The 16,204-nt window shown below is 37.3% G+C and overlaps 1 protein-coding gene across 4 annotated transcripts in view; it reads left to right on the forward strand.

Moving 5' to 3' along the window:
• VTI1A (vesicle transport through interaction with t-SNAREs 1A) overlaps positions 1 to 16,204 on the forward strand; it is a 249,894-nt gene that overhangs the window by 160,494 nt on the left and 73,196 nt on the right. The window lies entirely within an intron of this gene.

The raw sequence follows: 16,204 nt of genomic DNA on the forward strand, positions 1-16,204 counted from the left end.
AGGCATTTCACAGTCAGGGTTGACATGTCTGAACCACAATAGATGTCCTGTGACATGCTTTCATGAGAAGGCAAGTCTTGTATCAGCATAATCAGTGCAGTGCGTACTTACAGCAGTTACAAGCAGTTTCCAATTGGATGAGTTCTCTCTGACACAAAATTCAGGAAGAGTGAAAGTGTTGAAAATATTTTGAATGTGGTCAGATTGTTTATATGAAGCAGGGAACCTGTTAGCCAAAGCTGACATTGGTAATTGCTGAAGTAATTGGTGACAACTCTTCAGAAATCAGAGAAGTCAAGCTTCATAAGGCCAGCAGTAAATTGAAGTTCATGTTCTTAAGATACTCACACTATAACTGTCAAAGAGCAATATATGCCAGATTTTATGTATTCCATTTACTACAAGTAAATTAAGCTGTAAATTTCTAAATTTAGTGTTTTCTCACCAAAGATTTGCATGATTGTCCTGCCACATGGGTAATTTCACTTTAGTCTACAAACTTGCCAAAAAAAGAAATACAATCATCTTGGGAGTGATCTCTAAAAATTTCATTTCTTTGTGCTAAGAGAAAACTGGCTATCTCTGTATCAATCCTGACAGATATTCTTCTGGCCTCTTCTCCAACTGATGAACGTTCTTCCTCTCCTTAGTCAAGCTCTTCCAAGTTTTCCCTAATGTTTAGCCCAAGTCTATCTTCCTGGGTAGACAGCTTTTACATACTGGTGCGTTTGAGATTTTTGTAAGCTGTCATAGCCTTGCTTGTTAAGGCCATGACTTGTGCTGCAGAAAGAGATCTCTGCTGCACTACCAAGGAATTAAAGAGCACGAATAACAGTGTACAAAACTAAATTATATTTTCAAGTTTTCATCAAGGCAGGCTTCTGTTAGGATTTGGAAATGCAAAAATGGGAGAACTGGATAGTATTCTAAAAGGCAAATCCTAGAAACTCTCAAAAGAGCAGCTATGTGCATAGGTATCAGTGAGCTTTGCAAATACAGACTCCAAAATAAAACTCATGATGTGTTTCTGAATGAAAAGTAGACTGTGCGCTCAGCTGAATAAAAGTAGTATTTGAAACTTAAACAAGATTGACAAAATACAGAAGTTAAACATATCGCGGCATTTCTAAATGTTTTAAGAAAAAGGTAATAATGTTGTCAAACAAATGTCAGAGTTTCTGTTTAACTTACTTCTTGCTCCTTTCCCATATACAGACTAATGTTTCGGACCAATCTGGTATTTGGAGACAAATGGTGGGAATGGGAATTGTTTTGCCTACCTAGCCACCTAGCAGTTCTCTGCAGGAATCTTTGTTAGTCTTTATCAGGTGAAGAAGCACTTTTTTGCATTCTGGGTTTGATTTCCAGTAGCAATTGCCACTTTTCTTCCCACATTCAGTAGAAATTGTGATAGAATTTCTCTTCGGAAAAAATAATAATAATAATCCATCTTTCCAGTGTGATTCTAATTACACACAAAGGAATTTGTCTTTAAAGAAAAAGACATCAAACTGATTTAAAACTGTCATCATATCAAGATCTTGTCCTTATTAACTCACCTTCTAGATTAGATCGTCCTCAATCCAGCTTTTGCTAAGAGGTCAGAGTTTTGACTACCCTCAGGAGACATAGGAGGTTAAATGATCAACATCTGCAACAAAGGAAAATTTTGGATTTGCTAAGTGGAATTTTTGTTCAAGATAATAACTAACATTCCACCACAAAGTCTACTTAACTGAAACTGAACTCACAAATCACATTTGTGAATATTTTGGTCATCTGTAGCCCTAGTACTGAAGGAAGATTTTTTGTTTGTTTGAGCAAAGTTTATTGAGTTTGGTGGAGTTTGATGTTGTCGTTTTACAAAGAAGGCCATAAATGATGAGTGAGACATCAACAGCTAAGGAAAAGCAGAATCATTTAGAGTCTGCTGCAGATAAGTTAGCACTGCTGGGGGACAAGTCCAAAACTGAAGGAGAATTTGTGTCCTTGTGTGCCATGTACTGATGTTGTACTGGACAGTTAAAACTCTGCAAAATAAATGTTCACACATTGCTAACCTGCTGAGCATCTGCCAAAAGAATAACAAAGTCATGAATTAGAATGTGTGGTCTTACAATTAGAGATTGTTTAGTCTGCTTAACAGTAAGAAAGATGAACATTTGCTAAACTTTACTGGCTCTTAAATTTTAACTAATATGGGATGTTCAAAGCTAATCAAGAAGCTAAAGAAAAGCTAGTTTGGAAATTGAATGAAATGAAAATGGCAAGCAAAAGCTCATATACAGTGAAATTTACGTTCTCTATAGTATTTGTGTATTTCTAAGGTAACTGGTTTAAAAAACAATGAAATTGTTTCAGATATATCTAGAATAATATAAAGGAACATCTTTTGAAACTGATGCTTTTAGATTAATGCTTTTAGATTTGTGATTATTATTCAAATTTTAAGATCAGTTTATTAGTTGTTTTCTTTGAAGACTTGAAAAAATATTCAAGGGATTTGAATAGTCAAGAGCTATGATTTGTTAGTATTATTTTAGTAAGTTAGGCAATCTCTGCTACTGGAAATTTCATGAGGTAGTCTCTCAAAATGAATGTGTTCAAAATGACACAGAGCAACGGGTCTCTGTGTTGCAGGTTTTGATTCATCTATTATAGCGATTTATGCATGAGCACATTATTTTGCTTCAAATGTTGTCCAACTGCATGTTCTAAAGAACTGTTGATGTACATAATTGTGTATGCAAGAAGCATTAGTACTTTCTAGTTTAAAAATGTAACAGAATTGTTTTTCAGCAACCTGTATGCCTTCTGCAAATATTAATGTTTTTCCATGAGCATTAACTGTGGCATGCAGGAACTCACTATTTAGCGTTTATTATTAAAAAACTTTTGTTTAGCTTGGACTTTGCTATATTAACTAAACTATAATCTGGAAGGTTTGCGTAACATTTGCAAATTTGAGCAAAATATTTACCTATTCTGTAGATCTGCTGATAGTTTAAAATACTAACAGATATTTTTCTTCTTGAATATGCTTCCAAAATGCTTTCTAATATTATTTTTGCACCAACTGCCTGCCTTCCTCCTGGTAGAAATTCTTTATGTTTCTATAAGCTTCTATGACATGCTTACTATGGCTGTATGTATTGCGTATAAATAGAGAATTGCTTGAGAAACGTGATTCTAAGTGTGCTCGATCTTGTGTAGGTGGTGAGAAGCACATGGTCTACTTTATCCATGCAGAGAAACTTCCTTGCTGGTTTTTGTCACTGCTGTATATTTTCAAATGCAGTTTTCAGTGTGAATGGTACACACTTGTTGATTGTGAAGGTAACATTCTTTCAGTACAGCCTTAAACTAATTACTCTTAGTGGTAGTGGAGCTTCGTTCCTCATTTGTGAACAGCTATTTATACTTCTACACCAGTACAAAGCAATGTTTCACGTTAACAGTTTACCAGACTATTACACCATTGTGTTTTAATCCACTGTAGGTGGATGGAGAATACGAGCCATCTGTTTTATTTAATGATATAATCAGTAAACAATATATGTACTTTACACATTTGGTCATTAAAGATGCCCATATTGTTTGACCCTGTATTTACATTGTAAATTAGTGTATTCACACATCAGCTCTTTCTGATTTGAAAGGCCTGCTGTGTTCATAGGATGGTACAAAGCAAGCTCAGTAACTGCTCGAACCCAGTGCAGGTGGTCGAGCTAGTTGCTACATAGATCAAAAGTCAAACAACTGTGAATCTTCCTTTGAAATGGCATTTAGAGAGACAAGGCTGGTCTTATCTTCACAAACAAGGAAGAGTTATAGATATACATCATGAAGTTATGAGAACAAAAGGGGGTTTCATAATCACTCTGTATCAGAATATCCAGTACTGCAGGCTTTTGTGAAGACATCTCTCAAACATAAAGACCCTCTTATTACAGTGGAAAAAATTTGGAGAAATGAGTCCGAGCTATTAAATATGAGTATGTTCAGTGATTTCAAGACTTTGGAGGAAAGAGGTTACCTGCCTGTAAATTTTGTTTTATTGCCAGCAGTACTTAAGCAGAAGAAAACAAACAATAGCAAAATCCAGTCTTATTCAAGAGGTAGAGTTTGTGTGTGTGAGCTAAAATGAAAGGAGACCGCTTGAGATTTCAATTTTCCCAAAATACCCCTGGCGAGTGCCAAAAGAAATAGCCAGCAAAGTACATTGAAAAGTCACTGATAAGGAAAATCTTATAGTTTGTTAGAAGCTTTTAAAGAGGTGGAAGAGAACAGAATTCTATATGAAAATTAAAACAGTAATGTCAGCGTTACTGTTTTACTTCACAGCTTGTGCTGCAGAAACGCAGGACGTAAGGCATTTATTGGAGGATTCAGGTCGCACTTTAGCTTGTGGGCTGCTTTTGAACGTGGCTGAGTACTCTGTGATGCTGTCTCTCTGCTGTCTGATCTTGCACCTTGGCCATACCTGTAGCTTCTGCTTCCACTGCATGCCCAAGAGCCTCAAGTAGGCAGTGTGAGAACACAGTGTGGCAGGGGTTGGTGGGTCTCCAATGACTCCCATGGAAGTATCTTTATTTATAGCAACTAAGAATCCAATCCATTTACATGAAAGCCAGACTTCCATACCCTGCATCTCCATTTTGGAGAAACAATTTGCACCTATCAAGTAAAAAAAGTCTACGTACCAATAATGTGTATGTTCACTTCCCAGTTAGTATTACAGATATGAAGACATTGATTTTTGGTTCTTTAAATTGGTTTCAAAAGCAAGCAAGCTAATTATATTGTGGGGTTTTTTGTTTGTTTGTTTTTTAAAATTCTGTGGATAGACAGAAAAAAATGACATTTATTTACTAAGATGTTTTTGTATTGCCACCAATTTTAGGTAGAAAGAATTTCAAGACTATGAAGGATGAGAAGATGAAAGATCTAATTTTATGAGCCTTTATTTATACTTTCCAAGTACACTATAATTTCACAGTTAAAATATTTAAAATAAAATGACTCAGGTACCTGTGGCCTTTTTATAGACCTTTCATATCTGTATTTCATATAAGTTGAATATTAAACGTTCGTGTATTTCTGTATGCTTCATTATATATTGCCTTATGATTTTGAGATACTTTTTGTCACTAACACGTTTCTAATCTTGCAAAGGTATTGAGATTTTTTTCCTCCATCCCAATCCAGGAAAAACAATCAGAAATTTGAGCACTAGCATTTGAATCCGAGTTTTGTCTTGAGTATATCTTGAGTATCTGTGGACACATCTGTTTCTATGCATCTCTAAAATGAGGATAATGTTCCATATCTCAGTAAAGTATTCCAAGGGCAAATGCCTTTAATTAATCTGTACACGGTCCTCACATGACAACATGATGAGAGTTTGAGAATGATGGGCTGACTGGTAGCAGTGCCTGTCCTGATTTGGAGTCATGGCTTAAATGGATTTAAAAGGGGTGAAAGAGAAGCATGGGAAGAATTTAAACTTAGAGGAGTATGAGGTATTTGATTTCCCATAACAGTCCATTACCAAACGCGTACCTGATCTCCTTAGCTACTGAACATAGATACGAAAAAAGAGAGGTATCAATTCTTTCTTATCTTCTTCACATAAAATAATTTTGAGGCCTACAGTTAACATTGCTCATCTTTCCTTGAGTGACGTTTTTGGTGCTTTGCAGATAGAAAAGTATATTTGACTTGGTTCAACAAATACAATTAATGCACCTCTGGAAATATGATGAAGTGTATATATATAGGACCAGTAATATTAAATTTTATGCGCCTAGCCTATGCAACTATTTCTTTCCTATGAAACTCTCTTTGCTGCTCTTGTCAAAAATTATGTTACTATGTTTACTGTGGATTGAGATGCATTATTGCTGGCTGCTGTCAACCAGCAAACAATAAAAACATTTTTTTAAGTACTTTAGGATTCCTTAAATAAATATATCCTTACTTGATTGCTTACTATCACAGTGCTGGTATGTATTTTCTTGTTCAGAGAAGGTACGGAGGTGAGATACATAGACTAGGAGGCTTAGATAGACAGATACTTCTCCTGACTAAATGTAGTTTACTATAGAACTTGAATGGGGAAAGCCATAAAGATAATCTAGGAATGCACACAGTGCGTAATAACTTCCTTACCACAGATGCAGTTGTAATCCTTTGAAATTCCATTATTTTGCTGTTCAGCTTTTAATTAAATAGACAAGAAGAGTGTGAATTTGAACTGTATTTTTTCAAAACATCCACAGACAAGATGCTGCTTTTAGCAGTCACGTGTTGAAAATTAGGGTAAAATGGAGTTTTGAATGAGATAGGTGGTAATGATGCTGTAGAACATCCTCTTCATGGGCTGTATTCATTACAAAATACCTCTTGGGCTGGTGCACTTGGTTGTATTTTAACAGTTGTCTTTCAATTGTTATGATATAATAAAGCTTTATGACCAAGCAGTGGGAAAATTGAACTCCCACATGCCAGTTCTTTCAGATGATTCCTCTTTGAGGACTCTAAGTGATGAGCCATTTTTAATTCTTCAAGCAGGAATTTTTCACAAGTACAGTGGTTGCTTAGTAAATTCCCAGTGTTATCTCTGGAATAAGATGGGATATTTAGAATAATACGATACATATGATGTTAATCATACTGTGGAATTGTTTTATAATAAACTACATTAAGCACATTAACAATGTTTTGTATTAGCAGCCACCTAAGGAAGCTGTTTCAGAGATACGTACTGGAAAGATGTAGGTGGGGTAGAGAACATTGAGTGCATCCATAGGAAAGGCAGTGTTGCAGAGCTTCTGTCTTCTGCATTTCAGGCAGTAATTTTTGTATGCTTAAAATTCCATGTCTGTTGAAATCAATGGAAAAGCTTGTGCCCAAATGCTCATTTTTTGAATCACGTAGAAGGAGCAGGTGCACAGCATACCAGATAAAAAATCTGAAAAAAACGAAGGGACTAGCTTCTGGGGTTTCTGTTTTACCCTCTTGTTCCAGTGGCTCAATTACATACAAAGTGTAAAGGAAAATACTGTTGTGGATAATAGAAGTTGATTAGAAGGACTTATTAAACCTGACCCTACTCTCTAAACTGTCAAGTTCTGAGATTAGTTTTAGTTTGAAACCCACTGAAAGTGTTTCTTTGATGCAAACTCTGAGAATTTGTAATCATCATTTAAAGGAATGGACTTGTGTGTGGGAAGGTAGCTGAGAAGTGGCACCACAGAATGCCTCTCCTCATGAAAAACCACCACCCCTCTATTTGATGACTTTCATGCTAATGCATCTTTCAAGGAGGCCTCTTTGTCCTGTGTCGTTACTTACTTTGGCTCGTCTTCTATTTCAGTCTTAATTGTCATTAATGTTTTGTTATTTTTCTAACAGCATCAGGGGAATAGTAGTTTATTTTTTATTGTTGTGTTTGTCTAAAGGCAATTGCACAAGCTTGAAACCTAATCCTTATAATCTTTCCTACTAGGGAGAACTTGAGATAAATACTGCTGTATGCTTAGTGGGAGTGGGTCTCCACTTTTTGATCATCCATGTCTAAATGTTGAGTAATACTTAAGGGAAAATGTTCTCAAAACATTCCTTAGATGATTATTAGATTATATTTTATGTTTGATAAAAACTGGAAAATTGTGTAAATATTTGCTTAACATCCCACCCTTAAAGCAATTTATTTCCTTTCTGGCCTTCAACCCTCTTGCTCAGTGAAATGAGATCAGTCACTTTCTGTTTATATTCAGTTTCACTTTGCACTTTTCATGGATATGTAGTGCAATGCTGTGTGTGGAAAAGCACTGCAGTTACATATTTAAGTAGTAAGTGGGGAATAAAAGAGAAGGAGGGAAAAAATATTTTAAAATGTATTCTAGTCTCTTCTCACATGTTGGAAGTAAGTAAATATTATACTTCTTGCATGTGGGATGCTAATAACTACTGTTAGCGCAAATTAAGAGAAAAAAAATCCATTCCTGCTTTTCTATAAATTATTTGTCATGTGATAAGTGTAGATTGTACATTTTATGTTCCTTTAACTACCACGCAAATCAGCCTTTGTCAAAAGTAAGCATGTGAGATACCTTGCTTTTGCAAGAGGAAATCCCTTTTGCATCTTGGACACCCCATGGTGGATGAGTTCTCTGTGTATGAGGACCTTTGAGTTATTGACCTATGAGTTAATTCTCACATATGTCAAATGTTTAGCCATTTTCTCTTGTTGAATTTTGCATTTTTGGATTAACGCATACTGTGAGTCTCAGAACCATGGACATCAGACCCAATGGTAGGTCATAAAGCATGATTAGATGGGAATGCTGACAGAGAACATTATGTTATGGCAAAACAGCCATCAGCATCACTAAATTGATTTAGAAGTCTTGAGAACACTTCTCTGCACTAACCAGGATTTTTGTCACACACTGCAAAATGGCTGTTTTAGCTGCAAAAAGTGCTGGAGCTTCTCTTGAGTTCTTTTTCCCTCCCACCATGTTTTTACAATTAAATATTGGATGAAGTTTCTTTTTCCTTTTGTTTTGTTATGGTTGTTTTTTTTTGTTTGTTTGAGTGTGTTACTTTTTCCTTAATATGTAGCAGCTGATTTTTCCTCTGTTGGCTCACATGGGCACAGAGACAAGCCTTCTTTCAAGGAGCAGAGTTCCAACACTGTTGTTGATTATTTTAATGAGAAACCATCTGTGTGGCAAGGCAAGCTCTCCAGCTTCTTTCTAGAGGGGGAAAAAAAAAAGAAAAAAAAAAAAAAGAAAAAAAAAAGAGATGCAAGCATTGTAGTCAAAGGTAAAACTTTTCCCTCTGTGATGTGCATAGACTCATTGGGAAATCATGAAGACCTGGGTCTCTTCACCACTGTCACGAGGACTTGATTTTCAAAAGTTGCCAGTCTGCATCAGACTGTCCCATCCAAACACAACTTGCCTTTTTCAATGTGATCTACTTTAGTGCTTTCCACAAGGTTGCCATTGATGTCTGCTGCTACTTTATGGGTAAAAGGGCCAGTTTGAATGTCCAGGAGCTCCTTGTCCTTGTTTTTTCTAATTTACCCCACCTTGACTTCCCAAAATTTGAGCTGTGTTTCTTGCTGGACAATTGCTCTTTTTCTCCATCTCCTGTGGTTTTCATAGCCTGTCAATCTAAGATGGTTTTGTCTTCTTTTGTCAAACACCTTCACTTAGCATTGCATTGTGGTTGCCTTGGAAAAAATAAGGCCTTTCTTTTCTTTTTTTTTCTCTTTATGAACTAGAGCTACAATGCGTAAAAGCTTGGTGTAAGTTCGCAACAGCACTTTGTCCTCTTTCACATCACTTGCCAAATAACTACTGTTGTGGCAACGGCTGTAACCAAGTGCGGTGTCAGCTAGTTTTGCCATAACAAGGCTGGGTGCCAATAATTTTAATATGTGAAACACACTCCAGGTAGTGCAATAAGGCATTGGATTATTAAATTCCTTGAAATGTCATCTGGATTTTTTTTTACATCAATTCAGGTCTCAGAACTGGACAGTGTTGTGATTAAAAGAAAAAGAACAGAAAATTCCCTCATTATAGTAAATATTTCCAAGAAAACTCTCACCCCGAAGCAGACACTTCTGCTCTCCTTACACAGACAGTAACAGCAAAAGCAAAGACTCTGTGAAGGCTATAGGGGCGGAGGTTATAATCATGGCTACCAGTTGTTTGCTGCTATTTTCTGTAGCAGTTTCTCTAGTGACAATAAATGCTATTTATTTTTAGGCTTCCTATTCTGAACTACTTATAGAAAGTAAAAGGTAGGAATCTGGTGAAGCATTTGTTTTTAATACATTGCTTACATTGTGCTCCAAAGCATGGTGTTCAGCATTATTGTTAATGATTGAAGCATTAGCATTTAATTGTGAAAAGCAATTAAAAAGCTCAATATTACTACTTCTTGGGCTGAATCCATTCATACAGCAAGCATTAGTAAGAAATATATTGAAGAAGTTGAACAAGGTCATAAATGTTCTATGTGCAAAGAGTACCTAATGCTTTTTTTTCCCAAGCCTTTAAGAAGTAGTTTAAAAAAGAAAAAAAGAAAAAGAAAAGAAAACAACCTTGTGAGGTGAATAGATAAAAGGCTTTCTTGGTTTAGTTATGTCAGTTTGGCTTTTTCGTGTAATTGCTGGGGTTGTTTTGTTCCTAAGGAAGGAATGGATTCCAGGCTGAAGAGGTAATTTCTGAGCACTGTTTCAAGATATTGTGAAAGTTCTCAACTTTTCTGTAATAAGAAAAATAACTCTTCTCTAATGATGTCTGTTTGTTGCATACTATTCTTCTGCATGCCGTTCAGTGCAGCTGGCAGCAAGTACTTGAGAAAAACCCGGAGCTGAAGAAACAGTGTAGGGGAACCTGAGTAGCCCTGAGTACCAACATGCTGCGAGCACCAACTCCTCTGGGTGCCGTCAAGCTCAAGCTGCAAGCAGTCCTTACCTTACGTCACTGTGGATGAAATCGAAAGAGATCATTTGTGTTTGATTCCAAGTGTCCTTACATTTCAAGCCAAGCAGGAAAAAGCTTTTGGCAGCATGAGGCTGAGTTGGACGTGTCCAGATGTCACTCTCCTTGCGTCAGATGGGCGGACTGTAGGACATTCCTTTGGTAATCTTAGGAGTTACTCACACAATGAAAGGTCCAGGTTTTTCCAACCTGTAAAGAGTCATGGCAGAGCTCTGTAGTAGTAAAATATCATTAAGTGCTCAAAAATGAATAAGTTTTTACTAGAGAGGAGCTCAACACCGAACCCTAAATATGGATCTGTATCCACATCTGAATTTTACAGGTTGTATGTGCCAGTAATGCATTAAACCAGCGTATGATGTGGAAATTTCCCTAATACTAATACAGTATTCCACATCCAGGTGCAGTTGCAACTAATTTCTACAGGCTTTGCTAGACAGGGAAAATTTTGTTTAATTTAATGTCAGGCCAAATCCACTGTGTATCTTCAGTCTCTACTTAATATTTGAATGTGTGCAGAACAGAAGCAGCAGAGGCAGAAAAAATATGGTGTTTCCCAAACTGACTTGTTTGACCCTTAGCTTGGGAAAAGGACCAACCTGAAGAAAGAGAAGCAAATTCTGTCTCTAGATCCACGTAGGTTTTGGCTTCTCCAGTGATGCTGCAGGCATGACATTTTAAAAGGCTACAGTTGTTTTCAGTCCAAAAGCAGGCTGATTCTTCATGCATAGTTGACACTACTGTTTAGGCTGACAAGGGTAAATTTTAGGACAAACCACAGGAAATGGCTTGGAGAGGTGGAGGACTTTAAGAAAATATTGTACTGCTGCTTTAGAAGTAAAATGAAACACTTTGGGCTCTGTTTTCCCATACAATGTTTAAAGCCATCATTTTGATAATTTTTTCACACACAAAAAAATATTGCAAGTATTGAAAACAAATGTGCTTCAAAACATAGTTGTTTTTCATAATATCGGAACAAGACAAATCATGTGAAAATGCTCTTCTCCTGCAGGGCAGCTAGAGGTTTTGTGCAAAAATGTTCCTCTCCTTTCTCTGTCCCTTCACCACCTGTTTTAGGACTAATTGCATCCCCTTGAAAGTACTACTTTTTGTAAGAGCTTTGAGAGTGAATATTGTTCAACTTTTTGTTTATGGAAGAATCTGCTGTAGCTGGGAAGTCAGACGCAGAACTGGGAACAGAAACAACTTTTAAAGCTGATGGAGTCTATTCACTTTGGTATGTAGAGAATGGCAACAGCAGTCTTTAGTATTGAGAGAATTCTGTTCTTTCTCTGCCCTTGTTGCAAGATGAGGAAGAGCTGACCTTAACTTTTGTTTATTTGTTCTCCTGTCAGGTAAAGATTCCCCCACCACCCTTAGGAATGTTTTATTCTCTTTTTGCAAGGGGGGGATTTAACTTTTGTGCAGTAAAAAAGAGAAGTCCTTGCCTGATATAAGAAACAGCTGAACAAGACCTAAGCTAACAGATTCTTTTTTTCCAGTTTTCTACCTGTGAAGAAATACAGTATTTTTAGGGTGAGGGGTGATTGCGGAAAGCAGTGACTGAACAAATAACTGCTTTAAGGCCAGTGCTAGAAACGCTTGCCAGTATAGTAATGTCAGTTGGAGGTGTGATTTTTGGCTGCATGTGGGTATTGGCAAAAGCCGTAATATAGACATGGTTATACCAGGAAAATTTAAAGAAAAAAAGCTTTGGCTAGTGTCTTCTATTTTGCTTGGTAAAGGTATAAGCTGTAACAACAAAAGCACTTCTCTTCTACTGGTGAGTGGCAGCTCCAGTAATAGCTAATGCCAAAGCAGCTACACTGTTGTAGTGGCAAACCTTTTTCATAGACTGGGCTTCTGAGTCTAGTGTTCCAACTTTAGGAACTTTGCTGTTGTTATTGTTCATTTTAACAAAAGCAGCGTAGTTATCCATCCATTGACCCTTCTTTGTATTTTACACGTATTGTAGGATGAGAGAGGAGTATTTTTATTATTATTATTTTTTTTTTTTAAACACTGACACAGTGTGCTCAAACCATCCCTAACACATGAAATCAGAATGGCCAAATACTTATTCCAGGTCCCATTTCCATGTCACAAGAACATTTCAGCTATTGTGTAACCTCTCCAGGGAGCACTCTCACAGAGAGGACAAAAACAATGCTGTTCTCAATACTGCTGGGGATGTTGTGCAGCCTTTGGTGATCACTACTGTGCTTATCGTCCAGTGGTATTTCATGCCAACTGCCTTTTATAAGAGCACACCAATCTTTCAGCCTCAATTTCTAGGCTGCTGCAATCACATTGTTTTGGGGTTTTATTTTATTTTTGCTTTATTCTCTGATTTCATTGGGCATCAAACTAGGCCAGTGCTGAATGCTTTTGAAAGTCCCAACTTTCCGCTGGTTTTGGTTTTGTTGTTATTTTCTATATCTGCTGTATGACTCAGAAATATGTTCTGGTGTAACATCTCACTGGAGCAGAACCATGATTAGTTGTGCTAATTACTGGCATCACAAGACTACAGACCAAGTAGACTACAGATCAAGTAATCTTGATCTTGGACTAAAAGAAAAAGAACCAAAACAAGAAAGCACTACTTTAAAACTTTTTTTAAAAGTTTATGTGACTGTAGTAAGATAAGAAAATGAAACATGTTGACTTTTAAAGTGTTTCTAATTTTTAGTACTCTTTACAATTAAATTTAAAAAAACAGGGAAACATGGTATTTGATAAATGATTCACACATCTGAGGCTGTATTTTCAGTATTCCTGTTTTTTTAGAATCAAGTTTACCTCCTCCTAGGCTCAGGAAGCACTAAATAAGATAAAATCAATAATTTTTTAGAATATTTGGATTTTCTGGCATTTTTTCTTTGTTGCCCTGTGACTTGGATAACAAACATTGTGAACATTGTGAGTAGCCTCAGTTTGTTAATCTCTCCCCTGAGTGCATCCTTTCTTAGTTCAGCAAAAACACAAACAAAAAAAAATCTACAGCATGTGGTCAGTACACAGTTTTCTTGGGCTTGTGTCTTGTTGAAACCAGAATATTTGCTCTCCAAGAGAAGCCCAGCCACTTATTCTTGGTAAGAATTCTCAGTTTTCATCCTGGATTTTAGCTATTAACCCCTTGGCCATTTCAACATCCAAAGTCAACCAAAATAAGTAAAAAAATTAAAATCATTGCATAATTATCTGAAAGGAAATAAGCAAACAAAAATAAACAGATCACCTTGTCAAAACCAAAAATAAGAAATTTCCTTCTCGAAGGTGAAGCTTTCAAGAAACTGATTAGAACAGAAATGCTCTTACATCTGAACCTGCAGTGTTTGCTCTCAGTGCCTGAAGTACTTTGGCTGAAAGCTCTGCAAAAATCTGAACGTCTGATCAAATTATAGCCTTTGCAGCTTCATTCATGCTATGGACTGTCTGCTAGCAGCTTCCTGCCTGCAAGTGACCGGGTAAGATCAAGTCAGATGGAAATAGAGGGGAGTTCCTCCAGTCCTATTGCTGTAACACCTGTAGAAATTTAAATGAGGTTTAAATAAAAGTAAAACTTGTGATAAATATTTATTCTTTAAGGCATCTATCGGGTAACATTGTGGTATGGCAGAGGTTTGCCCTGTGGTGTGCCCCTTAGCAGGAGAACAAGAAGCAGGCAAAACAATGGTTTCTGGAGGAACATTTAATTGAAAGCTTTTCCCTTAAAAAGTATCATCTTTCCAGAAATGCAGATGTGCATGATAATCCTATAGGGATATTGGTATTTGGCCTCTAGGATTTTAAGAGTCCTGTTCCCAAGGTTAAGATATACAGAGAGCCAAATTTTATTTGAAACTATTATACAAGACAGATATGGAAGCTCATGGAGTATTACATTGCAAATCACATGTTAAAGAGAGACACATGGCTCTTGAGCTATAAAACGAGTAGAGAAAGGAGTGATATTTAAAAGATATCTTTAACCACTTGTTTTACTCATTAATCTGCTGTTCTCAAAGCGTTATTTGTGGCAAAATAATGCCATTATAGGATTGTTTCTGAAAAGCAAACGAATATTTCAGACTTTTTCACTGTTAACATAACTGTAACAATAGCAAAGCAAATGCTGATGGTGAGCGATGTTTCTGTGAGTGAATGTGTTGAACAGCTGCCACTTTCCACCCTTGAGAGTTCTGCGTATCTGTGTTGGATGAAATGATTCTTGTAGCAGATTTGTAATACACTTTGTGTTGCAGGGGGGTTGAAGGGAATAGCTGAATCTGTGGTGCTGGGCCCTAATGCAGATTTCATTGAATCGAGGGGGCCTTCTGCTGTTGGCATGGCAGGGCTGTTGCTCGTGAACAACTACAGAGGGCTGTATTGCCCGTGGCCAAACCTGTGACCCCATGCAATTCCTCAGCACAAAGTGCTGCTCTCATCCACAGTGTGCAGGAGCACTTGCTAGGCTGAGTGCTCCCTGGGCAGTGCAGTGTCCTCTCAGCCCTGCGACAGTGCTCTTCTAACCTGCATCTTTGAAAATGGTGTGAGGTGATCTGAAATATTCGATCCTTCTGGGGCTGTTAGCGTTTCTTGCTAGATTTAGAAAGAGGGCTTTGAAAAAACACTCAGAAGTACACGGAAGGAATGGCATTGGTCAGAAATTACTCGGTGCCTGTGTCATTCCTAAGTGTGTTATTCTCTTCTCGTGGTCACAGCATTCTGTATGAGTGGATTAAGTTCTGATAGCTGTGGATGCAAGCGAGCATCTGAACGTGGTAGATACTAATTTCCAAAAATGTATTTGAGGATATCATATTTTGCAGGATACAGTTAAGCTTGAGGTATTTGTAAACAATATAAAGAGATACAGTGAATAGTTCTGATTGTCATAAATCCTTCATTTAGAAGATCACTGATTGTTTCCACTTTGACTGCAGTTTTCTTGTTGATGCAATCCATCAGACAGTCATTGGAAGTAAAGAGTTTTCTCTCCTGAAGAAGCAAAGCAGCACTGTTTTAAAAGCACACATTTTTTTTGCTCTAATCCTTGACACTGGAAAGTAAGAGCTGCTGACTGTGGGCTCATGGCTACTCCCAGGATTGTGCAGAATAGGCTTCATTCTTCAAAACTTCCAGCAGGAGGGCTGTGACAGACTCATTCTGGAATAGCAGTTCCTGTGACTAAACGTTCAGGTTTAGGGTCAGACTTAGCATCTCCTGGTCTTTATCTCTGGTGAGTTTGATCTGGGATTATCTTCTTCCTTCTTCCTCTCTCTGTATTCTGAGCTGCAGCCACATTCTGTGTAGTTGGCATGTATGCGCCCAAAAGTTTGACTCCACTGGTCTGAGGAGAGAAGCAGGAAGTAAAACAGAGCAGAAGCCTTGAAAAGAGATTCCCTTGAAAAGACATCTCTGAACTGGTGGCAGGATGAAACCCCAGAGAATACAAATATCAGGGAATCACAACAGTTCATCGAAACCATGAAGTGCAACCTGGGAGCAATTCAAGCACCAGATATCATAAGCACCTCAAGGTAACTTTTTCTAATGGTTTGGGCCTGATCCTTTCATAGCTGCTTGGTGTCACAGTTTAGTTGATTCTATCACCAGCAACAGGGCTTCCTCTCCCCAACCTTTCTTTGTCTTCCTGATACATGGGCTCTACATCCACATGTATGTACTCA

This window comes from Meleagris gallopavo, chromosome 8 (assembly GCF_905368555.1).
Source record: "Meleagris gallopavo chromosome 8, MGAL_WU_HG_1.1, whole genome shotgun sequence".
Classification (NCBI taxonomy): Eukaryota; Metazoa; Chordata; class Aves; order Galliformes; family Phasianidae; genus Meleagris; species Meleagris gallopavo.